The 26,060-nt window shown below is 45.1% G+C and overlaps 1 protein-coding gene across 2 annotated transcripts in view; it reads left to right on the top strand.

The window, feature by feature from the left end:
* ARNT2 (aryl hydrocarbon receptor nuclear translocator 2) overlaps window positions 1–26,060 on the top strand; it is a 179,399-nt gene that overhangs the window by 16,616 nt on the left and 136,723 nt on the right. The window lies entirely within an intron of this gene.

The following is a 26,060-nucleotide window of genomic DNA, read 5'->3' as shown; positions in this document are numbered from 1 at the left end:
AAGGGGAATATAACTCCCTGTTCTCAATAAACCAGTAACCAAGGAGGGGAAAAGAAACAGGAAAAGTGGGATGAATAGAAAGCAAAAAAGAAGTGGTAGAAATAAATATGTGTATATAAGTAGTCCCCAGAACTGGACTAAATTTTCTGGTTTAGCAAACAAAGATTGTCAAATTAGATTTTTAAAAAAATATGTAGCCATATGTGGTTTACAAGAGACATATTTAAAATATAATATGGATTCCATTGGGAAAGTTTACAGCTTCAATTATGTAGGGAATATTTTATTTCTTAAGGTGAGTATTTGTATACATTTTCATTCCCTTTTACATGTCTTAAAATTTTTTATAAATTGAAATTTAAAAACCAGTTTAAACCAAGTTAAATGACAATGGAGAAACTATTTTTGAAGTACATGGTGAGTTAATACCAAATGTGTGTGTACAGGTGCACGTATGTATATATGCGAGTGCGTGTGAGTCTGTATATGTGTGTTTATAAACAATAAAAGAAAGACTGAAACCTCAAGAGGAACATTTTTTAAATAAATAGGCAATTCAGAAAATAAGTAGACAATAATCACATGAAATCATGTTTAGATTCATTGATAACTAATGAAAGAAAAGTCAAAAGAAATGCTTTTTGCCTGTCAGTTTGGCAACAATTAAAAAGCACTGTATCTCGGGTTGGCCAGGACGTTTTTTTATTTCTGGTCATAGTAAATGTGTAAACTCTTTGATTCAAGTATGCTAATTGATTTTAAGAAAATAATCAGAGTAAGAAAATATGTCATGCCGAAATGATTTTTGCAGTGTTGTTTCTAAAAGTGGAAGCGATCTAAACGTCCAACAATGATAATGTAATGGTTACATTATTTGTATATATTTTAAATGGCCTACCATTTAGGCCTTACAATGATGATATAGTTCTATTTTTATTAACAGAAAAAAGCTTCATGATTTATTAATTGAAAAAAGTAAATTGTATATATAATATGATCTTATTTATGTTAAATATATCTATATTTTATTTGTATTTATAGATGTACAGAAAAGGGTCTGGATTCATATTCAACAAAAAGTTAATTATAATTATGTCTTTTCATGGAAGTATATTTCCTAGCTTTTTGATCTTATAATTTATAATAGAATAAAATTTTTAAAAAGACAATCTGTTCCTAACTGAAATGCCGTATTTTGTGTTGTGTGATGAAAAGCAGCAGCTTTTAAATCAAATGTACGTTGGTTTGCATTCATTTCAGCTCTGTTACTTTCTTGGCTGTGTGACTTTGGGTAGATTACTTAATCTCTTAACTTTGGTTTCTTTATCTGTAAAACGGGATAGTAACAGTTCCTACCTTATAGAGCAGTTGAGGTGAGATGCTGAAATGAGAAGATGCATGTAGTGTATTTAGGAGTGTGCTGGAAATTGTCTATGCCCAATAAATGCCAGCTGTTACCATCGCTGGAAGCACATCACCATCATCCCAGATCTGAGGACCATTTCCACAGCAGAGTTGAGAAATGATTTTCAAATGATCTGAGCAGTGGCAGCATTGAGCATGTGTGTGGAAACACTCAGGAATTCCCAACACTAGGAACACATACCTGTCAAAGTAATGAGTCACGTCATCAGTTATGTCACACGCCTTTTTTAGTGTCTTCGAGATAAGCACAGGTTGGTTTTTTCTCTCTTATTTAAGCTATTGATAGATTTCCTAACATTGAATTATCTGTATCTTCCTGGAATAAACGGTACATGGTAACACTGCATGGTTCTTTTAATATTATTATTGTAAGATATGCTGGATTTGATTTGCTAAGGTTTTATTTAGGGTTTTTCCATCCATATTAATGAGTGAGATTTTTCTGCAAATATAGAATTTGTAGTGTAGTCAGTGAAGCATTGTGCTTGTCAAATAATTCATCTTATATAAAAATAACAAATATTTATTGTGTGTGTCTGAGAGGGAGAGACAGATAGGGAGGGAGAGAGAAAGAGAGAGAGACACACAGAGAAAATCAAATCACAGTGTATTTGTCAGGATTCTTTCAGCTTCAGAAGACAGATAGCCTAGTTCAAACTAGCTGGAACAAACCGTAAAGAAATTGTTTGTAAAATTATGACAACCAGGTGGGCATTTGGCTCCAGGCAAAGGTCTGGGGTGCCAGCATTGCACTTACGGCACTGTTTCTCTTCCCTTAGGTCCTTCAGCTTCTGGCCCCTTGTGTTGGTTTTAATCTTAGGCAGCCTCTACCCAAGTGGTGGCCCAGGTCCATCTCATCATGGAAACTCCAGCAGGAGTCAGATGACACCCCTGAGCCAGTGTCTGTTGCCAGGGGACACAGTGCTCTGACTCATGAGATCTTGGCATGTGCCCACCCCAGGAGCCCTCGTGGGGTCCAGCTTACCTGAGCCACGTGGATATATCTCCATTGAGGTTCTCAGTGCTGTCACCAGAAGGGACAAGGGGACCAGACAGGCAGTACCGCAGTGTTTATGCCTGGTGGGGCAGGTGCGTGTTTGTGTCACCAGTTCTGGTTACTTCATTTGGTTTGCACACCGCCCCCATGAAGTTTTATTTTATATCATTTTATTCCCATTTTTATTGAGGAGACGGCTTCAGAGATGTTAGAAGCTTTCCCCCTTTGGCAGGACAATAAAGTGGTCAAGTCAAGTGTGAGCTGAGTGCTCCTCTCCCTCGGTTGGGCTGCTTCTCTGGTCAGGACAGCCTGTGTCACCTCTCTCTGAGCACCGTCACAGGCCAGCCGTGGTGGTGTCACTGTCGATGTCCCACTTGGTTTTATTATGGCCTCCTTTTGTCTGTAATAATCAGGTAAAATTTACCTGTAGGTGGAAGCCAAAGTAATTATACTCTTTCTGCTTTGCTATTGCCTAGAACCTTTCCTTTTCAGTCATCTGAGTCATAATTTTTCTTTGGTTTATTGACAAAACAGCTTTTATTGTTTTCCTCCCAAGCAGCGCTAAAAAAACAAAGCAACAAACAGAGATTTCTCATTTGTCTCACAAATGCAGGCCTCCAGACACAGTTGAAACCCAGAATCCTTGCTTTGAAGATATGAAAGTGGATCTGTTTATATCTATAATTGCTTCTAAGAATCTGACATGAATTTCATAAAATGCCTTGTGAAAAATAAGTCCTGTTTTGCAGCACAAAGAGCTGAAGTTGAAGGATCACATAAGACATACAACAAATGAGTTATTAAAATAAAAAATATCATGAAGATATTTTTGAAAAATGACTTGTGATGTGAGGCTGTATCCAGCTACCCTTGACCAAGTCTTGGCACACTGGGCTTTTTGTTCTATACTATTGAAGGTCTGCTCTGAGTAGCCTTGCTTCTGTCAAGACGAACATGAACAAGATGACCAAGATGAAGATGAACAGAGACTCAAACATGTCTTTAAATACTTCAAAACAAGAATGTCCTTCCCAGGAGTCTGAAGTGCTATGTAATTCTTTGACTTCTTAAGTGTGTAGCAGTCTTCCTGTTTTCTGCAAGTATGGCTCCCTAAATGGCTGTTTTTTTATTTGAGATCCTGGTGGGTACACTTCTTCTCTGCTCTCTTGGATGAAGGTTGCTGTTTCAATGGTGTTTCTACAGGACGGCCTCTGAGGGGCATGTTCCGTGTTTGCTCCCTGTTTCAGACTCCCGTGTGTCCCCCAGGCTCAGTGGAATCAAGTGCTCTTTAGTACTGGAGATTTAAAAAAGAAAAGAATACCATTTATTGGGTGCATGGATAAAAGAGAAAAGATAGAAATGTGATTGGTTGCCTGGCTCCTTCTGGGGCCAGGGTAGAAGATTCTTGAGTCTATGCTTCTTCTTAAGATAAATGTGGATTCTTGGGCCCCCCCGTGGCTTAGTGGTTAAGTGCGCACGCTCCACTGCTAGTGGCCCGGGTTTGGATCCCGGGCGCGCACCGACGCACCGCTTCTCCGGCCATGCTGAGGCCGCGTCCCACATACAGCAACTAGAAGGATGTGCAGCTATGACATACAACTATCTACTGGGGCTTTGGGGGGGGAGGATAAATAAATAAAATCTTTAAAAAAAAAAAAATGTGGATTCTTGGTGGATCCTCAGCCACACCTGGGTCATGCTGGCCCCGTGTTTCCTGCTTTGAGCATAGCTGGAGGAGTAGAGTTGGGTTTTAGGGTATCGTCTTAGTAGGATAGATAGAAGAGCAATCACAGCAGCTCCAGAATGCCATCAGAATTCAGTCCCTCCTGACCTTCTGTCCATCTGTGCAAAACCCAACTTCTTAATGGCCCTTTTTTCTCAAGGCTGCTACATAGGAGAGGGGAAGGCTAAGAGAAGGGAGGGCTTGATTAATGCAAGGGCGTGATCCTCAGTCATTGGGCTGTTTTCCCTCGGGGCCATAAAGAGGACAGGAGCCTTCACTGCTCTTGACCTGGTTAGATCATCTTGTTTAGAGGAGCCTGTTTCACAAGTGAAAAACATTCTGTTTTTTTTTTTGGTGAGGAAGATTCACCCTGAGCTAACATCTGTTGCCAGTCTTCCTCTTTTTGTATGTGAGCCGCCACTACAGCATGGCCAGTGACAGACGAGTGGTGTAGGTCCGCACCCGGGAACTGAACCCAGGCCGCTAAAGTGGAGCGCACCGAGCTTAACCACCAGGCCACTGGGGCTGGCCTGAAAAAACATTCTTTTTGATTAGGTGCTGTTGACCTACTGTATTAGTTAGCTTGGGTTGCCATAATAAAATACCATAGTCTGGTGGCTTATATGACAGAAATTTTCATGGTTTGGAGTCTGGAAAGTGCAAGATCAAGGTGCCAATTGATTCCGTTCCTGATGAGAACTCTCTTCCTGGCTTGTAGATGGCCACCTTCTTGCTGTGTGCTCACATGGTAGAGAGAGAGGGGAAACCAGCTCTCTGGTGTCTCTTGTCATAAGGACACTGATGCCATCATGACGCCTCCACCCTCAAGACGTCATCTAACCCTAATAACCTCCCAAAGGCCCACCTCCAAATACCATCACAGGAGGGGTTAGGGCTTCAACATACGAATTTGGGAGGGGACACAATTCAGTCCATAGCATCAGCACAATATTATTTTTGTTAGATGCTATTGTACTGACCCATGTTTGGGGCAATAACGTCGTAAACCCGGGTGGGAAAGGGAGAAGAAACAGACATCAGGAGTGGGAGTTGGGAAGGGTGTCTGACCCGTGAGGTCAGGGCCCTGAGCCATGGCTTATTCTGCTAATATGTGAGCACATTTGCTTTGTGTCCCTTGTCTACCTGTCTTCTAAGACATATTCAAAAATTATTTCTTGGCTCACAGCTCAAATGGCTTCTGTGTTGGACTGTCCCACTCACTGTTGAGCTTGAGGACAGTGCCTCATGTGGTACCTGATACCAATAGGTGCCCATAAACCCTTAGCGGAAGGAAAGCAGGGAATTTTGAGCCTCAAGATTTAAAAGAGGTGAGGTTCTGTTGATGAAAACAATGGAAGTCAGCTTGCCAGATGGTTTGGGGGGGGAAATTGAGTTCAGTTTTAGAATATAGAGATTGAGGTTAACTGTGAATTCTCCAGTACACCTATGGCAAGTAGTTGAAGGTCATGCGGTCATACGTTTTAGGAAGATGTAGGTCATTTATCTTAACCCTCTAGTCATAGCAGGAATCCCTGTGGTAAAGCCGTGGCCTGATGGTCACCCAGGCCTTGCTTGGTATGCTCTTGGGGACATACAACTCTTTAGTTTACAAGGCAAATTTTTTACTTTTAGAAAGTTCTGGCATTGGAAAGTTCTCTGCTACTCTTCAAAATCTCCTCCCTACTCTTGACCCTGTCGTCTGAGGGATTACAGTCTGTGTCCAGCTGCCCTCCCACTGTATTCTCCTGTGTTCGCTGTTGGGATCACCCACACTCACCTGCTGGTTCTGGTGGTGTTGAGGGGCAATCTCTATGTGTCTGTTGTATGTGTCTGTGGGCTTAGTACAGTGACTGGAACACCACTGGTATTTGCCCAATGAAAACTGTACTTATTGAATGACTGAGTGTAACATTCAGTGTGGGCCAGAGGGCCAAGGTTTGGGTGCCTTCTTCCAATCTGGCAAGAGGCGGTGCTATGACTACACCTGTACACAGACTCAAAGGGTTCTAGGGAAATTGCTGAACAGTAGAATCACTACTCATATGTGCATTGCCATTCTGACAGTCCCTTGGACATTATCTCATGAGGCGTGAGTACCTGGGATGTATAATGTCTAATGGAGGGAGTCACTTCATGACTCACCAGTTACGTAGGTGAGCAAGGGAGGGCCCTGGATGTGGATCCAGCTCTTCTGTGTTCCTAACCACAGTGTGGTGCTCAGCCCTACACCATAATTGTACAGGAATTATCCTATTTGCTTGAAGCCTCTGTCTGCTGAAGTGCCCTCAACTGACAAATATAGAAACTGAGACTGAGGGAGGGCCGAGCTCACAAGGAGGAGGAACGGGCAGAGCTGAGACTCCAGGCTTTGTGTCCCCTGTCCCCCACACACACTTGTACAAACCAGACTTTTTCAATTTAGCAGCAAGTTCTGCTCTCTTCTGGGAGAGAAATAAAGAGGATTCTGAAGGAAGCAGAGCACCACTGTTGGTTAGAAGCAAACATTATCACTTTAATATACAATTTCCAACTTACATTCTCTGTCGTCTAATCATATCCACATCTGCTCTCCGAATCTAAAAATAGACAAAAATAATGTGATGCATAGTGAACTGAGTCTTCAATGTTTATTTGGCACATACTTCATGCCAGGAAGTGGATTAGAAAAGATGGAGAATTTACTTAATACAATATGTGTCACCAGAAGATTCTTTCTTCTCAGAGTGCCCTTTCTATATTCCAGGCCTCCTTTTAGGATAGAAAGCAGAAGAAATTAACTTGACTGCTGTGGCTTTTCAGAACAGAGGAATGCTATGGACTAACACTGCTCAGTTGAAATTCCTAGCAGAGCCTCTGCCCAACCAGGGAACAGCCAGGCCCTTCCTCTGAAGCCCCAGGTTTCATGACCACCCTCTGTCCTAGGAAGCAGCAGAGATGCCCCTGTGCCCCCCGCCACACATGTCCTTTTTTCCCTATTTTTACCCCCTCAGAAATCACATCCACAGGACATCACTGTCACTCTGATAAATGCCAACAGGGCAGCTGTGGAGGGACAGCCTGTTCTTGAGGCCCCACAAGCCATCGCTAGGATCTTTCCATCCCCTCAGAAGGCTTCTTGTGCCACTTCGGGTCTCCTCCCCAGGAAAAGAGCTCCTGTTCCTGGCTTCCTAGGCCCTCTGACTTGATACCATAGTTGTAAATTGGGCTTTCCTGGGTCACCCTCTTAGATGGCTGCAACAGGCCATATGGCTGCATGTCCATGGTCCTGGCTCAGAGATCTATGCGGTCTCCATACTTCCCAGGCCCAACCAGCCTCTCCTCTCACCTGTTCTCCAGCTATGGCTGACCACTTTTCTTCTAGACTCTAGGTCTAAGGTAGCCCCATGAGAAAATGGAAAGATCAAGTATGTGTCATTTATATGATCAAACCAGACAGTCAAATCCATAGCAAAGCTGCTAAATCAAAGCCCTTGGATGCTCCTTAGATGTGTGCCCTCTTGGGATATCCCAGAGCCAGGAAGAACAATCCCAAAGGAGACGGAGCCCAGAGGGACTGTAGATGCCGGCTGTCCAACCTCAGTTTGACATGTAAATAGCTTCAGGCTCTTCGCCCTGGCTTCTTCATACTCTCCTCCTTGTGTCTCTGATGGGCTGGGATTTGCCTGATCCTTCAAGGGTGTTGGTCATGACTTTGCGGTTTTTCTCTGCTCTGATAGTCTCTTTTGCTTTAGTGACACAGAGAAATAATCAGAATTGGGAATGAAGGGCCATAATCCTCCATGCCCTCCCCCAAGAAACTTGAAAGCAGTTGGACAGCCTGTACAGGCCCATGGTGGGCACTGAAGTGCAAAGGAAATACTGCTCACCTTTCCCTAGTCAACCACCTGTGATCTCAGTCTGCACCTGCTCTGTGCTGGGCCCTATTCTGGGTGGTGTGTGCACAGTGATGAATCACACATTTTTCCTCCCCAGACTGCCCTAGGGGACTTTTCCCACCAGCTGTCACTCTGCCCATCTTCATTTATATCCTTCACCAGAATCCACTATCATGATCCCCCCATGGGGCACTTGGCATCAGTCAGGAGAACCGACACAGTGGAATTTTTCTAAAGGAAAACCAGTCACCTGCCACCACCACCCCATCCCCCCGGACAAGGGCAACAACAAAACCAGAACTCAGACCCCAAACTGTCCCTGTGAAGTCAGCGCCTTGGGCCTTGTGATCAGCAGGTCCTTCTGTCTTCTCCGCGTGTTCTTCTTCTAGAGGCTCTGGCTCTCTTCGTGCAGGTGGGTTGCTGAGAACAACAGGACTGTGACAGTGGTTGGATGGAGTATTTATGGCCCTTGCTCTTGCCCACGTCCTGGTCATGGCAGGACCAGATCCAGCCGCTCCGACCCCCACGCCAGGCAGCCTTTCCCAAGGCCCTCTTCCAGCCAGCCACTCCCCTTTGAAATCCTTGCCCTTTCTCCAGTAGCAGGAGGCTTCCGTTCAGGATCCTGAAGAGGGCACAGAGGAGGCCCTGCCCGCTTTGATCCTGCCCTGGCCCCGGGGTGAGTCCATGGCAGGGTGTGGGTGGGGACAGACTGAAGCAGCTTGAGTGGCGGTTCTTACAGGCCAGCCCCAATTCCTCTGTGTCGTTTGTTCTTCCCTTGTCCTCTCCCCTGTGTCTTTTCCACTGGGATAGAAGACTCCTATTTCTTGTTGCAAGGCCCCTGTCTTTGCATCCTGTGCAGCAGTTTTCTCAGCCTCCCCAGCTGTTATTCCTGCTCATCCAGCTGTCCCTGCAAGTCTCTACAGCCTTTTTTTATTTGCCTCCACTTCTTTCAGCACAGCTGTCGGCAGCTCCTAGGTGTCTACCAGGTCCCTCCATCTTGGTGCCGAGGGTGGGCTTTGCATCTCCAATACTTCTTCCAAGATCACCTGGCAGCTGAAGCCCTGCCAAGACATCACCCCATGCTGGGCATGCTTGGGTGGCCTCCTGGGTGGGGAACATCTAGCAGGAGGCCAAGCAGTGGAAGCAGCTCTCTAAAATGACCAGCCATGCCGAGATCTCTGCCTGGGCCTTTCCTCATCCTCTGCCTCTGGGACAAGCCCAGGTGTGCATCCTCTGCCCCCTCCTCAGATGCCCTGATGAAACTGACCACACACCTTGTGAAGGTTTGACTTGGTGGAGAACGAATGACACTCTCTCCTGAGAGTTCAGCCTCAAAGATTGGGGGGTTTTTCTCAATAGGTAAAAATGCAACATCTGTTTCCCATCCAACTACTACTCCTGTAGAGTGTGGACTCTGATGAAATACGAATACCTGCACCTGCTGGGCACGGTGGGCAGACAATGCCTTGAGCGCCAGTCAGCTGACTTAGAGGGAGAATATTTCTCAGCTCCTCCTGGGGTCTTCTTGGGCAGGATGCTTGGGCTTATCTGCTTAAGCCAGAGGTTGGCAAATTATGTCTGGTGGACCACATCTGGCCTTCCTCCTATTTTTGCCTGGGCCGCAAGCTAAGAATGATTTTTAAGTTTTTAAATGATTAGGGGAAAAAAAACCCACGAAAGAATAATATCTCATGACATGTGAAAATTATATGAAAATCAAATTTCAGTGTTCATAAATTGGCACACAGCCAAACCCATTCATTTATATACCATCTATAGTGGCTTTTGTACCAGAACCGCAGAGATGAGTACTTGCCACAGAGGCCCTGTGACGTGCAAAACCTAAAATGTCTATTCTCTGACCCTTCACAGAAAAAGTGTGCCGACCTCTAGCTTAGATGGGCCAGACTGAAGGGGACTTCCTGCTTGGCTCAGAGCCTCTGAGAAACAAAATGATGTGAGCCCCGGAGCCCCGGTCCTCATCTACAACCCGAGGGTGTGGTCTCAGGATCCCTGAGACCTCTACAGCCAAGGTTCCCATGGGACTAGGGAACCCCAGCAGCTTCCTCCCTCTCCGGGAGCTCACCCACTGCTCCTTTCAAGTATTGGGGTCCCAGAGGAACTGGCCATGGGGGACAAATCCCGTTTGGTTTATAGTACCAAAGAGCACAAAAATGATACCTGAATCACTTTGAAAAGAAAACAGATTTTAATGCCTTGCATGTAAATATTTTTACTATTTTGCATATTTTATATTTGTAGATATAAATTTAAATAATTTTAAATAAATTTAAAACTGAACACAAAACGTATTTGTCAGATGATGGACGAATACATGCATTAAGGGATATAGTAAGGAAACCACTTTGTTTCAGAAAACTGTTTAAGGGGGATTTTCTATCTATGGAAGGATTTGTAATTTCCTTATTCAATTTGTTGTACAGACAGGGGGTGTATTCACATGTTTTTTTTTTTTCTTCTTCAGGAAGGGCATTTTATAGAAAGAATTACATTTAAAGAATGAGAAGGGTGCGTATATTTTTGTTATGGTTTCATGAGATTTCCTAAACGAGAAGCTTCCTCCTCCCCCGGTAAGCAGAGTAACTTGGTATCCATGGAGGTGAGAATCGCAAATCGCCCCCCTCTGCTGTACTTACTGATGCACAGCTGGCCTCACTGACATTGACCTTCATGCAGAGTCAAGCAGTAGCCCATGCCTGCACCTGAAAACGAAGCTGGACCAAGTCCAGAGGGGCACAATCGGGGCAGAGGGACCTCAGAGAGAGAAAGTTTAGGGAAGGTGTGCATGTGTGCTCACTTGTGCCTTTGTGTCAGGGTGAGGCAAGATGAGCAGAAATCAGAGATGTCACAGGGGCGAAGAAGTGGGACCAGAAAGCAAGGGTTGGAGGGAGGGATCCAGAAGAAATTGACTATGAGGGTTCGAGAAGGAAGGGGCGCAGAAGCGGGGGCCAGTGCATGGAGCAGGGGGACAGAGGAGGGCGGGGAAAGCAGAGTGGGATGGAGGAGGAAAGCAGAAAGAGGGGGAGAAGAGAGAGCAGATGTATAGGAGCAGGAGAGTGGAGTTCCTTAAGGGATGGGACCAGGAGCTCAGGTTAGCCGAGGTAGAAAAGTGTTAACTTCAGCAAGGCTTTTTGTGGGTTTTCCTTCAGTCCTGGTGGGGATTGTGTCTGCTTCCTGATTTATGTGGGTCCTTGCACCAGAAGTGGTGGCCCCTTCTCTTGTGGCAGGGCCGGCTTCCTGCTGTGGCCCAGGCCGTCTGCACACAGCTGCATGCTGTCAGGGTTAGTTTTTGTCCCACTGTCCTTCAGAGGTGTCCATGTTGGGATGACAACTGATGAGGCCACAATATCCAGGAGTCTCATGTCTGACTGACTTGTCTGTTGCTTACTGGTTAAACGGTGTTCACCACGAACCCACCAGCTCACCGCCTGCAGACTTCTGGACTCTTCCTGCTCGCTGCCACTCTGAGTTTGGGCTGGCTGGCACCTCCAGTTCCCTTACACAGCTCTCTGAACTTACCTGTTGTGTTGCTTTCACACAGCCACTTGTCCTTGGCTGTTTGCTGGTCCTTCCTCCCTGATCTTCTAGGCTCCATCTTTCCTTTTTGTATGTTCAGGGCCTAACACTGTGCCTGGTAGCTAGTAAGTGCTGGGTAAGTGTTAGAGGAAGGGAAGGCCATGAGGAGTTCACGACCAGGTCGGTTTCTAAATGGTGGGGTAACTGGTCCCCTCTCTGTGGAGGGAAGTGAGCCTCTGCCACCATTGCCCAGGAGCACCAAGACGTTATGAGACGAGGAGGAGAGGCCCAGGGTGGCTCCCAGGAGGCACGCACATGTTCTTCTGGCGACTGTTATCTCTTGCCCCCACTTCTGAGCTGGTGGCAGTGTCTCCTCCACCTTGAATGACTAACTTTCCAATATTTCTTTGCTAGAGTCTCACCTTCTCCATCTCCGTTATCCTATTTTGTCTCCTCTCCTCTTGTCTGGCCTTGTCTCCTCATTCTTTACACTTTCCTGAATATTTCAGATTGTTTCTCGTGTACATTTACTACTGTTCCAATTAGAAAATACTAAATATTATCACACTTGGGAACGGGGATAATGATGCTTCTCTCCCAGCCTTGCTGTGAGGGTTAATGAGCCTGCTCAGCACTGGCGCCTTTGTGGAACTCAGGAGATACTTCATCTTCAGATCGTGCCCTCTCCCCTCCACCACCACTTTCCCTTCCCTCTAGGGTGAGCTGGCTCAGCTGTAGGTGGCTACACGATTTCACCACTGCTGGCTTCTGCTCCACTCCCCTAGCTCCGTATCTGGGTTCCCAAGCAGCCTGCCCACGGACTCCAACATCCTGGGTCTGCTCCTTTACTTACAGTTCAATCACTTCTATTGTATCTGAAACATAGGAGTATTGTGTTCTATGTTTTAAAAACTTAGAGATGATAGAAAATGAAAAAGTGGGAAATAAAAATCATATGTAATCTTACCACTCAGATATTAGTTTTGTTCCCTTTTTAGTGTATTTACCTCAAGACACACACACACACACACCCCTCGAGTCTCTCTCTACTGTATGTACATGCGTTGGAGGTGCATTGAATTAAATCAGTTGGATTAATGCTGAATTGCTGAGCATCAAACTCAACGTTTGGCTGTGATTGAGGCTGAGGCTGACTATGACCATCACTGAATGAAAATCTACATTTTAAGAGAAATGGGTTTGGCTAGTACTTTATTATTATTTGTTAGTAGTAGTCACACTGTAACAGTTTGACCTCTAGATTGGAAACCACTGTATCTGGGCAGTGCCCACTGCTGGATCGCCCCTCGTGCTCACCATGCTGCAACTGGTGACACTGAAGAGACATTCGTTTCCAACTGCGTTTGGTGGAGGAACAAGCTATGTTGGGGGTACTTCCCATTTCCCTAACATTTCCTTCTTGTCTTTGTCTTCTTAATTGTTTCTGGATTGCTAATGATTTACTATAGATCATCTGGATGTACTTGGTTTTGAAGGTTTCCTCCCTTCTACGTTTTTGAGGAGCAAAGCTGACAAAGTTGGTTATTAATTCATCCTTGTAAAGATATGAAAACTTCTAAATAAGACTTTTCCTTGAAAGATGAATGGCCTAAACACAAATAAAAAAATTTTTAAATTCTAAAGGTTGTTTATTGTTATGAAGGCTGGTATACCAAACAATTCCACAAAGATATTAATTACAACATACTCTGATAATCTCTTTTATTCTGCTTTGTATTATTTTTTATGGTACATATCTTGGTTCAAAAAAGATATAACCGTCTTCCTAAAGGTAGCAAGCTAATGCATTCTCTCTTAATATTTTTATTATTTCCCCATTTCTTTTTACATTTAAATATTTGAGAGTTCTCACTAATTGGTTTTGCACATAAAATTAATAGCTTCATCAAATGGCTGGATTGTCACACATTTTACTCCTGCAATAATACATTTATATGTATAAACCATCTGACTGGGAGAATTGAAACATTTGTCATACATACAGGGAGATTTTCAATCTTAGTTCATCTAGAATGCATATTTACATTTGAAAGTAAATATTCAGACGTGAACAGTAAGTTCATGTGGCGTGCCTTGTGCATGGTGTTGGTGTTGATACGCTGTAGATATAGATACTATGGTGACCTGTGTGATCATGTGGTCATGATCATGCACGAGTTCAGGGGTGCCAGAAGTGATCTTGAAGTAGGTATTCCACTGGTTGTCCTTTCAAAGGCCAAGCATTCATTCAGAAGCCAAGGCCAAGCAGTGGGATTGGGGCAAATATTGCAGCTGAAGCTGAACTTTGATGGATCCCTGGCAAATGTATGTTTGCATGTAAGATTTTGTATCTTACTCTGTTAATTTACCCTTAGTATTTTCCTGTAACATTATTCTTTGAAATCATGATATTTATTGGCTGAGTGATTTTTGTTTGTGTGGCTATTTCATAATTTATTAGCTTTTCTCTTGATGTCAGACATTTTAGTTCATTCAGTTTCTGTTCAACTTCAAGCTGTATTTGGATAGTCAATGCATTCAGATGCATATCTGAATCATTCATTTTCCTCCTTTCCCTTCATATCCTGGGCCAAGGCCCAGGCCTCTGCAGTAATCAAGAGCTGACCTCTCCCCTTTTATACAGGAAGGTTCTCACATGTTTGAAGACAGTTTCATCTCTCCTCCTGCCTCGAGGACTTTCCTTCAAGCGGACAAGTTTTGTCTCATCAGCAGGTTCTCCTTATGTGGCATTTGAACTCCACCATCCCATGGGCCTCCGTTGTATTTTTGAATCTTGAGAATCACAGCCCCCCTTCCAAGCTCCCCGCATCAGCCCACACCCACACTTTCTCCTGTGAGGTCTATCCTGCTGCATTGAGCTCCTGATCTTGAAGACTCAGGCCTTGGTGGACCACAGCCTGGTTTTAGCTGAGGTTCCCAGTACGACCTTCTTGGGGCAGCCTGTCCGCTGACAGACCCCGAGACTTCCATCCAGGTGTTCTGGCCTGTCTTTCGCGTGGCTGATGGTCTCTGGCTGTTGGACTTGACTGAAGCCTGAGACAAGTCGTGAGTGGATGTCCCGTTGTGGTTAGACATGCGGGCCCTTGTTTGTCATCTCACAGAGTGGGGCCAGGTTGTGTGTGGAGTTTGCCCTTGTTGTCTTGCTCCAGAATCATAACCTCAACAGTAACCTCCCTACCTCTCTTCTGTTGGAATTACTGGTTGCCCATCTTCTTGCTAGGTCTGTTTTTCACCCTTTTTATAAAGTCTAGGGCAGGGATGCTGGGACTTCAGCCAGCACGGTGGGTGTGGACACTCGTGGGAATACGGGTGCTGACACCCTCGTGGGCTCTTGGTGCGGTGCCTACATTCCAGAGGGCACAGCACGTGCCTGCTTGGGCCTGGGAGCTGTGGCTCTGCCTAAGCCAGCACTGTTAGCTGAGGTGGGAGGGCATCTCCCCAGGCTGCCTTGGGACTACTTCCAGTTCCCTAATGCCAAACCTGCCAGCCTGCTGGGAGTGACTCAAGCACACAGCCAGGGCTCAGCATCCAGGCTGGAGGCCCCAGCTGGCAGAGGCAGGACCTGGCCTCTTTCTCCTTTCCTGGGTCCATCAGCCATCTCTTCCCACATCGGCCACCTCCTGCCCCGCTGCAGGGACCCCACCCAGCCTGCCTGTTGGATGAGAGCTGCCTTAAAGAAGATACACAGCTGGTCAAAGTCTAGCAAGGACCTGGAGTACAGGCTTCTGGCTCTCAGTCTGATGATTTTTCTGTACATTGTGCTACAAAAATCCCATCCCTTGGAGGTCCATTGGGAATCGTGTGCCCTGCATTCCTTCCAGAAGGGAAGGGACCCTCCCTCACTTGCGTGTCGGGAGGGATCCTTTTTGATCTCTCCCTGAAATGTTTTGATAACAATCTAGGCATTTCAAATGGATGTTGTGGTTGCACAAGAAATCTGAGTCACCGGTTTTTCAGAACCTAAGCAGTTAACATTAGAAATTTTGCTGCAAATAAATTGATCAGTATGCAAGACAGTTGTCACGGCTGAATCATGGTCCACAGTTAAGGTAAACAGATCTGCGATGACATTTTCTGAGCAGAATACAAATGCAACTCATTCCCTCCCAGAGGTTTCTGACATTTCTTCTACACGAATAACAGATTCTCCCAAGAAGGTATTGGTAGCAAGGAAGAAAGGTCTTTGTTTGATCCTTCTGAAAAGGTAGGACTGTGATATTTGACGGGCTTTCTGTGGAAAGAATTGTTCTGAGAGAGAGAAAAATTGAGGAGAGCGTTTTTCTTTGGTTAGCTCTCCCTCCCCAGTCCCCTCCCACCCATGGAGAGACCCTTTTGGTTTTGTTTATTTAAATGCTCATTCAAATGTTATGTGTTGTTGTATTGTGAACGTTTGCATGTAATTAATTTTTTTTCCAATGTGAAGATCAGGAGATATTTTGCTGATGTAGATTCACATGAAATAGTAGGGGGGACAAAATGCTTTTTTATTTCCTCATGTTCCTTTCAATCTGTAATGCTCTCAAGTTTCACATTTTTTCCCAGGTTTTCGCTGCCTATGCTGTATTACAGGAATTCTACTCAATGTGTCTGCATTTGAAATGTGGAATAGTCTTTGGCTAGATGCTGCATCATAAGCCAGATATGTTTTCTGTGTTACGAAGAAGCTTTCAAAATCTTTAGTTTGTACTGATGTTACAATGAGCTGAAAATCTCATTGCAACTCTGTCTCGGGGCAGGCGGTCTCCTCGCCCCTGTAGGTAACAGGAAACAACGTTTCCTGGGGGAATATTTGGGTGTGGGGTTGGACGGCTGTGGAATAGAGCTGTTTCTGTCTATTTGTGCGTTTGTCATTGGTTATGATAGGGACCCTGAGCAGACATCTACACACAAGGCTCATCTTTGAGGTGGGGGAATAATTCCACATCTTGTGGGGTGTTGCAGTTGGGGTAAAAGGCCAGAAAGCTCCAGACACTGGACGTGGACAAGAGGACACTCCTCTCAAAGGGATGAAGGAGTCTGCCAGAAATCCTGGAGCAATCGAAGGAAGGCATTTAGGAAAAGGGCACCTTTTATGCTATGCTTCATTCACCCCAAAGCATTGCTGCTGTCCGTTGCCCGACTAGCATAGGGTGACCTCCAGGAAGCCTTCTGAGATCCTCCCAGTTGTTCCCACAACTCAGTGTCCAGTCTGTCACGCAGCACACCACCCTTAGTGTCAAATTCCCCAGCTCCGTGTCCCATCACACTCAAGACTGAACCTGTCGGAGGCAGGATGGGGTCCTTTCATCTCTGCCTCTCCAGCTTTTGCCACAGCTCCTGGCTCAAAATAAGAGCTTTGGAAATGCTGCTTATAATTGAAACAAGGCCCTCTTTTCTTTTTTTTTTTTTTATAACTTTATTTATTTATTTTTTCCCCCAAGGCCCCAGTAGATAGTTGTATGTCATAGCTGCACATCCTTCTAGTTGCTGTATGTGGGACGCGGCCTCAGCATGGCCGGAGACGCGGTACGTCTGTGCACGCCTGGGATCCGAACCCGGGCCGCCAGCAGCGGAGCACGTGCACTTAACCGCTAAGCCACGGGGCCGGCCCAAGGCCCTCTTTTCTTACAGCCACCTCTGCAAAAGGAAGGAGTGTCCTGATTAACCCCATTTCTTAGTTGGAGAATAAATGGAGAAACAGAGTCATACAGTGATGCAGCCAGAACTAGAACCAAACCCCTATTTAGCACACGGCCCTCTGAATAAATAGAGGGAGGAACGTGTGGATGCTCGTGCCTGCGCTTTGCTGCAGAGTCCCCAGGTACCAAGTATATGGCGTGGTAGATGTAAGTATGCAGCCGACCCAACCATATTTTTCTTCCTCCTCCAGAAATTTTTTGCCCCATGTGTAGGATTGTAGGAGGATTAGGTGACCAAAGCTTTTTAGAAGCTTCCCTTACTGGGCTCTGACGGTGACACATTGTGTATTTTGAGGCATTGACATCATCTCTTTCCTCCTGAGTGCCCTCTTTGCGGCTCCATCATTCAGGCCTGTCATCCTTCACCTGGACTGCTGTGACCTTCCTCCATTCACAGGAGAAGTACAGGTACAATAAGAATGGATCACCAGGGACCTGACCTAGACTGGGTGGGGAAGGGACTGGCCAGGGACAGGCTTCCTTGGGAAAGTGATGTTTGAGCTGAATCTGAAAGACTGTTAAGAGTTAACTTGGTGGAGAGAGGGAAAAGGACTTTCTTGCCACATGACATAGCGTGTGCAAAGTCCCTGAGGTGGGAGGAAACATGATGTGTTCAAGAAACTGATAGGGCAGTGTGGCCAGAGCTGAAGAGGTGGGCAGGAGAGGTGGGCAGTAGCCTGACCACACAAGAACTGACTGATCAAGGCAGGGAACTCCACGTTTGTGCTGAGAGCAAAGAAGGCTGCTAGAGGACATGAGCAAGGGCTGTGCTGGTCAGATCTGGCTTCCGTGTGGACGATGAATGGGAGAGGAAAGAGTTGGTGCAGGGGGACCAAGAGAGGTCCTGAGGTTGGCCAGCAGCAGAATGAGAGGTTGGAGAGATCTTTGGGGGTAACAGCAGGACTTGATGACTGGATTTGGGAATCATCAGCAAAGAAATGGTATTGATGCCAAGTGCCTGGATGAGGTCATCTGGGGAGAGAATAGATGGAGAAGAGGAAGCTTGAGGTCTGGGAAGCAGGGGGAGCTGGCAAAGGAGACTGAGAAGGAGAGGCCTGTGAGGCGGGAGGAAGGGGATGTGGTGCCTGGAAACCCAGGGGAGATGCTCAAGATGAGGAAGCAGGGAGCTGCATCCCACAGAGAAGGTGTGCAGGGGCAGACAAGTGGCTGTTTGCCTTCACCAGATGGCCCTGTGATGATGGCAGCTCTCTAGTGGGGTGACGGGGTCGAAGGTCTGACCACGGAGGATTGAAGGGAGAATGGGAGGTGAGGAGGCCTCAAGGTGAGGCCTGAAGGGGAGCAGATGACTTTGCCACACGTGGCAAAGTCTGTTTTTAAGATTGACTTGAATTTTGTTATGTGGCATTCTCATTGGTAGAATGTGTTCACATCTCCAAGCTGCACTAGCCTCTCCTATTTGTGTGGTCAGCCCTCAACTACATGGAAAATCAAGGTGAGCGTAGTGGCCTTTGCTCTCCTTTCTGCTGAACTCCTTGCCAGTGTCTGCTTGGGTTGTCCAAAGGGAACTGGATTGAGAGGGGATGGATGACTTGTCCAGGATTTCAGGCTTGCTGGCCTGTGTCAACCCTCTGAAGGCAGTGTGAGGCTATGGGGTCCCAGGGCTGGGACAGGTGCATGTGCACCTGCTCAGGTGAAGCTCTCAGTGCAGTGAGAGCATGTTGTCAGTGAGGAAGGAGCTGTGTCCATGTCACGTCCAGGGCGGAGTGTGTGCCTGTGTGTGTGTGTGTGTGTGTGTGTGTGTGTGAGAAACCCTGTGGGGACATGGGTGGGCGGTGGAGGTTAGGGGAGGTCAGCACACTCGGGGCCTGTCTGCTGACCCCTCCCTGTGATACTGGCTGGCCTGCCAGCTGGTTTCAAGGCGGGACTCTGCGTTTGGCGGCAGCATGAGGTTGGCACAGGCAGAGAACCAGGTCTCAGGTGCCTGGGGTTGGAGCAGCTCCTCTTTGCATCCCTTTGCAGCAGCATCGCCCCCTGAAGGTTTTATGCAGAGGAGCTGCTGAGGAATCGGGAGAGTCTTTGTGTGGCCACACCCACTACTGTGCCCTCTGTCACCTCTCCTGCACTCCTGTGAGACAGAGCCATAAAAGTAAAATCACAGCAGCAACTTAATTCCTTACAGTAAGAAAATGATTGTGAGTTTTGTGTCTACGTGTGTGTGTGTAATTTAACAAAGACTTAAATGTGCATATTATGTGCCAGGCATCATTCTAAGTGCTTCACAGACGCCAGCTTCCTTAGTCCTCAAAACAGCCTCATGACGTACTTACTGTTCTTGTGCCCATTTTATAGACAGAAGACTGAGGCACAGAGAGGTTCATTTGTTTGCTTAAGGGTTATGTAAAAATACACACATACACACACACACACACACACACACACACACACAAAATGTCTGCCTTAGAAAACATTCTTTTCTTAGGGGAGAGTAAAATGGGAAAAGGAAAATGACTTCTGCCAGGCATCTTAAATAAGTGATCTTCCTTAATCTCCACAATAACTGTGAGCGATGTAGGTGTTTTCCTTATTTTACAGAGGAGGGATCTGAAGCTTAGGGAGGATAAGCAACTTGGCCATGACCCCGCAGCTAGATGGAGCGGCTGCAAAGCATGAGCATTTCCTGCATGGCATACAGCTTCCGTCTGGGCCTGTGATTGAAAATTTCGCTGTTAGGACGTCTTGTTGCCCCAGGGACGGGTCTACTGGCCACCTCACTTCTGCCTAGGCACCAGGAGGGGCCGTGAGGGGGGAGGCCCTCCAGGGGGAGTGCGTTCGGCCACTTCACCAGCCCTGGGCCCGGGGCATGGCACTGACCTCTCTCGGCCCAAGTTCCCTCATCTGCTAAATGGGTTGACTTTTTACCGATCTCATAGGGTGGATCTAAAGCACGTGTGAAGAGCTCAGAACATAGCACCCAACATAAATCTTATTATTTTTATACAAAAATATTTTAAATATTTTATATAAGATTTGTATCATTATTATTAAGCCAATCCATTCTATTGTTGGACACTCTTGTTATGAAAAAGGGTTCCCCTTCCTTTATCTCATTGAGTCATGGCTTCTAGTTCTCCAGCTATATTTGCTTTCTACTGTGTCTTCCACATGAAAAGCTTAAAAATATTTATTATTCTGTCTGTGATCATTAAATTAACACATCATTAGGTTAACATTAAATCAACACATGTTCATTGGAAAAAAACCTAGTACATTCAAAAACAGAATGAGCTTTTAGAAAAAAATAAAACCCACCTATAATTATCATCACAGAAATAGCCAAGTTTAACACCTTGGTGTACTTCTTTCTGCCTTCCAGCCTTTTTCTCTTTTTCTGTGTGTATAATAAGTACACACACACACAGACACACACATCCCTCCTAGGACCCTCTGGTGATACACAGGTAATTTAATGTCTCTTGATACATACTGCCGAGTTGTCCTCCAGAAAAGCTGGGTTCTTGTACGCCCCCAGGCAGAGTGTGACCGTGGCCACCTGGTCACTGGGAGACATCTGAGGTGACTTCTTCTCTGCACGGTTCAGTAGTCAGCGTCTACTTTTCTTCATTTCACAGTGAAATTCAGAAACTCTGGAGCAAATCAACAACGTGCTTTCAGGGCTGCCTGCCACCTAAATGTGGAGACTTCTCTACTCCATTTGATATGAGGCCCTGCCTTGGAGACTCTCACCTCTGACCTGGTGAGGGACCTTCCTCCGGCCACCTTTCCTGGGTGGATGTCCCAGGAGCTTAGCTCGCTTTTATTTGAGTCCTATAGAAAAGTTCCCAGATTTGGGGAGCTGGTAGTCGCTTTTGTAAGGAAGGCTGCAGCTGATCACACTGGTGGATGTGGACACAGATTTCAGAGGAGAGAGACCTGTTTTTTATATTTTTGTTAGAATGTATTAAGAGTGCCTCCTAAAAGATATTAGAGAAAAGTTTAACCTTTAAAGTGAATTTTAGTCTCATTGATTGCATCTTCCATTTGGTTTATTTGGTATCTAAAACACTATTTTAATTACCAAAATGGCATTAAATGAGACATCTGTTCCTTAAAGAAACTTTAAAAAAATAGGGATAGGAGTAGACGTCTTCGACATCATAGAGGATATCTGTCTTAAGACAACAAGTAATTCCAATTAAATTCAATGCCCAAGTGAAGTTGCTTACCATTGCCAGAATCATAATTTTAATTATTGTTGCTTGAGTGGTTGTCCCCCCTAGGCACCATGTTAGGCTCCTTACGTACATTATGTTTAATTTTTAAAATGACCCTTCAAAGCAGGTTATTATGACATTTTGACCTAGAGTACCCCAGCACTGTTATTGCTAAGAAGTGTTTGACTGCAAACCCCATGCTCTTTCTGTTACGCAATTATAGATCATTATTACTGAAGATCGTTGTGGAATTTCTGGCCAATGAAATAAGACATGAAAAAGAAATTAAACATTTAACTATTTGAAAAATGAGAAAATAGTATCATTATTTATCATGCATAGGATTTGTAAACTTAGAAAATTCAGAATAATTAATGAAAAATTATTAGAACAAATAAAAAAAATTGGTGAAATGTCAGGACACATGATAATGGCCGTAGAAACTCTTCAACCAGGCATGTAAATTTTGAAAGGATAATACACAGAACAGCAAGGGAGGGGAGGGCAAAGACCTACCTAACCTGCTGGTCAAATCACTTGACATCACTGATGACAAAGTTGTTGCAGCACAATTATCTTCATTGCTACTAACCAGTCAGAAAGTAATCTGGGAAAGTAGCAATGATCATAACTCACGACACAATACCACATCATCATAACAACTTGCAGCACCTCCAAATAAGCTGAATGAGAAATTTTGGGAACTTATGTGATGAAAATGAAAAACTTTATTGAGCTAAAAAGAAGTTTTGGGGGCCAGCCTGGTGGCATAGCAGTTAAGTTTGCATACTCTGCTTCAGTGGCCCTGAGTTCGCGAGTTCAGATCCTGGGTGTGGACTGACGCACCACTTGTGGAGCCGTGCTGTGGCAGCGTCCCATATAAAGTAGAGGAAGATGGGAATGGATGTTAGCCCAGGGCCAGTCTTCCTCAGCAAAAAGAGGAGGATTGGCATCAGATGTTAGCTCAGGGCTAATCTTCCTCACAAAAAATGAATAAAAATAAAAAAATAAAAAGGAAGTTTTGAGTAAATCATAGGCATATGTCAATTTTTGGGTGAAAATTCTAAATATTTCAAAAATGTCACTTTTCCCCAAAATTAATTTATAGGTTCAAGATAATAGAGTTAATTCCCAAGAGAGGTTAAATTTTATATCTTAATCAAATTATTCTAAAATTTGAATGGAAGAATAAGCCAGAAAGAAGAACAAAGATGATTCTGAAAGCTAGGAGTAGTGAGAGAAACTTTTATCACTAAATATGTTGCCATGGGGCAGCACAGAACAAGTATAGATAACTAGATAATTGATGAAGAAATAGATATTCTAGAAACAGACACTTTTTTTTTTTTTTGTGAGGAGAACCAGCCCTGAGCTAACATCCAATGCCAATCCTACTCTTTTTTGCTGAGGAAGACTGGCCCTGGGCTAACATCCGTGCCCATCTTCCTCCACTTTATAATGGACGCCGCCACAGCATGGCTTAACAAGCAGTGCGTCGGTGCGCGCCTGGGATACGAACCGGAAAACCCCGGGCCGCCGCAGCAGAGCATGGGCACCTAACCACTTGCGCCACCGGGCCAGCCCCCAGACACCTTTTTATGTAGAAATAAAAGATAGGAGGGAGCGGCCATCAAAGAAAACTTTATGGAGAAAAGGAAGGACTCCTGAATGAGTGAAGTTGAGGCCATTGATCTTTTCTTCTGCTATGGACTGCATTATGTCTCCCCAAATTCATATGTTGAAGCCCTAACCCCCAATGTGACTGTATTTGGAGATAAACCTTTAAAGAGGTAATTAAGGTTAAATGAGGTTTTAGAGTAGTGCCCTAGGCTTGATGGCCTTATAAGAAGAGGAAATGTGAGGACACAGAGAGAAGATGGCTGTCTACAAGCCAGGAAGAGGATTCTCGCCAGGATCTGAATTGGCTGGCACCTTGATCTTGGATTTCCCAGCCCCAATACTGTGAGAAAATAGATTTCTGTTGTTTAAGCCACCTAGTCTATGGTATTTTGTTATGGCAGCCTGAGCTGACCAATACATCATCTTAAAACTCGACCCCGTAAGGCTTTCTCTAGTATTAAAAATTCTTTCAACTTGAAAAGCAAGCAACAGATTTGAAAAATATTGTATTTTCAGAAAATGTGACAAAGCTCTCCTATCTTTGTTATAAAAAGAAATGGGTCAAATAGATAAGAAAGAAACTCTGAATCTCAGTAGAGAAATGGGCACAAGATGTACAAATGCAGTTTACAAAAGAAGAAATAGGGCTGGAATGAGTCAGGCATCTTCAGGGATGCTTCCTGCTGCCGTCGCAGATGGTGAACTGCCGTCTTTCTGTTATTGCTTGTGTGGCCCCCATTGTTGGGGAGGCATATGAGCCTCTCATTTTCAAATTGTGTTGATGCTTTTGCATATAAGTCTGGCTTGCTCTCCTCCCCTTATCCCATAGTGCACTGGCTTTCTGATACATGCACATCACATGTGAAGACTGTAGCTCTCTCAGTATATCCGCCACATCACCTTTATGAAGTGTACAGTTTCTCCATAGTAGAAACTGCTTGTGTCCACCTGTCATCTCACACCAAGCTTGGAGGGCACCAGGATATACTCAGTGGGGTCTGGTGGAGGCAGGCTGGTTGTAGGCCTGCCCTCACAAAGCGGGCCCTTTTGCTGGGCAGATGAAACTTAACCATAGGAAACAGCCAGAGGAGCAGCGTAAGATGCTGACGAGACAACAAGACTGGGCCTGCCCCGGCCTGGCCCCTGGTCAACTCTTGGCACCTGTGCAAGTCACTTAAGCCCTTTTTCCTTGCTTCCCTCGTCCGTCTTGGAGGAAAGGACTATACTTGAAGTATTCCTCAACCCTTGCCCCACAGCCAAGGTTTTGTTGAACTTTACTTTCTGTAACTTGTATTACAAAAACAATTGATATTTTTGTTTTCCCAAAATAAAATTGGACGAGTATGGTTTTTTCCTGACTATACATTGCCTTCCATTTGTCACTCTCCTTCCTCTGCTGTCCCACTCCGAGCAGGGGGTAATTGGGACGGGGAAGGGGTGGACCTTTCTAGGTTTGCACACGGTGGCTGAGGTCTCTTCCAGCCTGACATTTCCTCATCTCAAAGGTGGGGGTGAAGTAGTTGGCTTTAAAATACTTAAACTAGTGTCACATGAAACATCAGCTGTGCAGATAATAAATTTTAAAACTTTCCACAATTAGAGCCCTTTATGATATGCCAGGTTGGTCAAAGTTAGACAAACTTCCTCAGTTTGTTTTAGTGGACATTGGAATCTCCAAGGAGGGGGATAAGTGTGTGGTTTTTCCCTAACTTGTTGGACCACGGAACACTTTTTCTTGCAGAATCTTAAGGACTTGATATTCTGTGGGGCACATTTGGGAGGTAGTGACTTCTGTTGCCACCCGTGTTTGTGCTACCAGTGATTTACCCCTTAATTTTGGGACTTAACATGCCTTAACCTTTATTTCAGAAAAAATACAGATTTCTTATCAGACGCGGGCAGGTGATAAGGTTATGAGGTCATCACTGTTAATACTATTTAGCCATCACAAATCCAGCACAGTAATTGTCTAAAGGGGAGAGGATTACTTTAAGAAAGGGATTTTTTCCCACTACTTTTTAATGTGTACCTTGCTTAAAAAAAAACTGTAATAGCTCTCAAATTTTTGTGAAGATAGTGGAGTAGCTAAATTAAGATTTTGTTTATTAGTATTGTAAAGTTCTTCTTCAGAAATTTGAGTGGAATAGTTCGAGTTGAGCTTAGAATGTGTTTATTAAACACAGTGTCTTTGAACGTAACCGTGGGTCAGCTGTCAAATGCCTCCCAGGTTTCTGGAAGGAGGCAGAGAGCAGAAACCTACACCGTCTGAGCACCACCGACATCCCTGGGCATTTGTTCCCAGATTCCCGTATTTATCCCAAACTGTCACTTTGAAATATGTCTTTGTAGACTGTTGCTTCCCTTCTGCCCCAGATAAGAGCTGAGCTGAGAAAGGCAAGCACTGTGGAGTCATTCTCAAGAACAATAAACAGACTCAGTGAGGCCACTTGAATATTGATCTTGCCTTTTAATGATCTGAGGAAAGGGTACCTGAGTTCAGGAGCCCTCCATAAAGTGGGAAGGAGAAACTTGTCAACTGTGTAGTTTCTCTGAAGTTAGGGATGCTTAATATTGCCTTAACAAGCTTCCCAAAGTATCTAGCTTATAAGAAATAATATGTATGATAACGATGCCCAGGAAAGGCCCTCTCATCTAGTAACAGACCTTCCTGTTCTTTAAATCCGTACTTATTCCTGGAAACGCCTGGCTGTGGAGGGTCAGGGTACCTCAGACTGGTGCTGTCACTGGCTCACTGTGCAGCCGGAGTTGATGCTTTTAAGGCCCTGGACTTCACTGTTCTCATCATGAATGGAGGGGCCATGCAGGGCTCTATATTCAGGGCTCTGAGTCCAATTTTAGGGTGGGGAATAGCCTTTCTGCTTAAACACAAATGCCCAGGGTGAGAGCAGAACATTGGCAGCCCCTGCCACAGGGGGTCGACTCTCTTGACTCTCGGTGGGTTTTGTCCGTGTGGGCTACCAGTATTGGGTACCAGCAGTGGTTCTTTCTGTC

The sequence above is a fragment of the Ceratotherium simum genome, chromosome 3 (genome assembly GCF_057802395.1).
Source record: "Ceratotherium simum simum isolate JZ-2026a chromosome 3, ASM5780239v1, whole genome shotgun sequence".
In the NCBI taxonomy this organism is placed as follows: domain Eukaryota; kingdom Metazoa; phylum Chordata; class Mammalia; order Perissodactyla; family Rhinocerotidae; genus Ceratotherium; species Ceratotherium simum.
The sequence above is the reverse complement of the archived record's forward strand: the minus strand, read 5'-3'. Positions and strand labels throughout refer to the sequence as shown.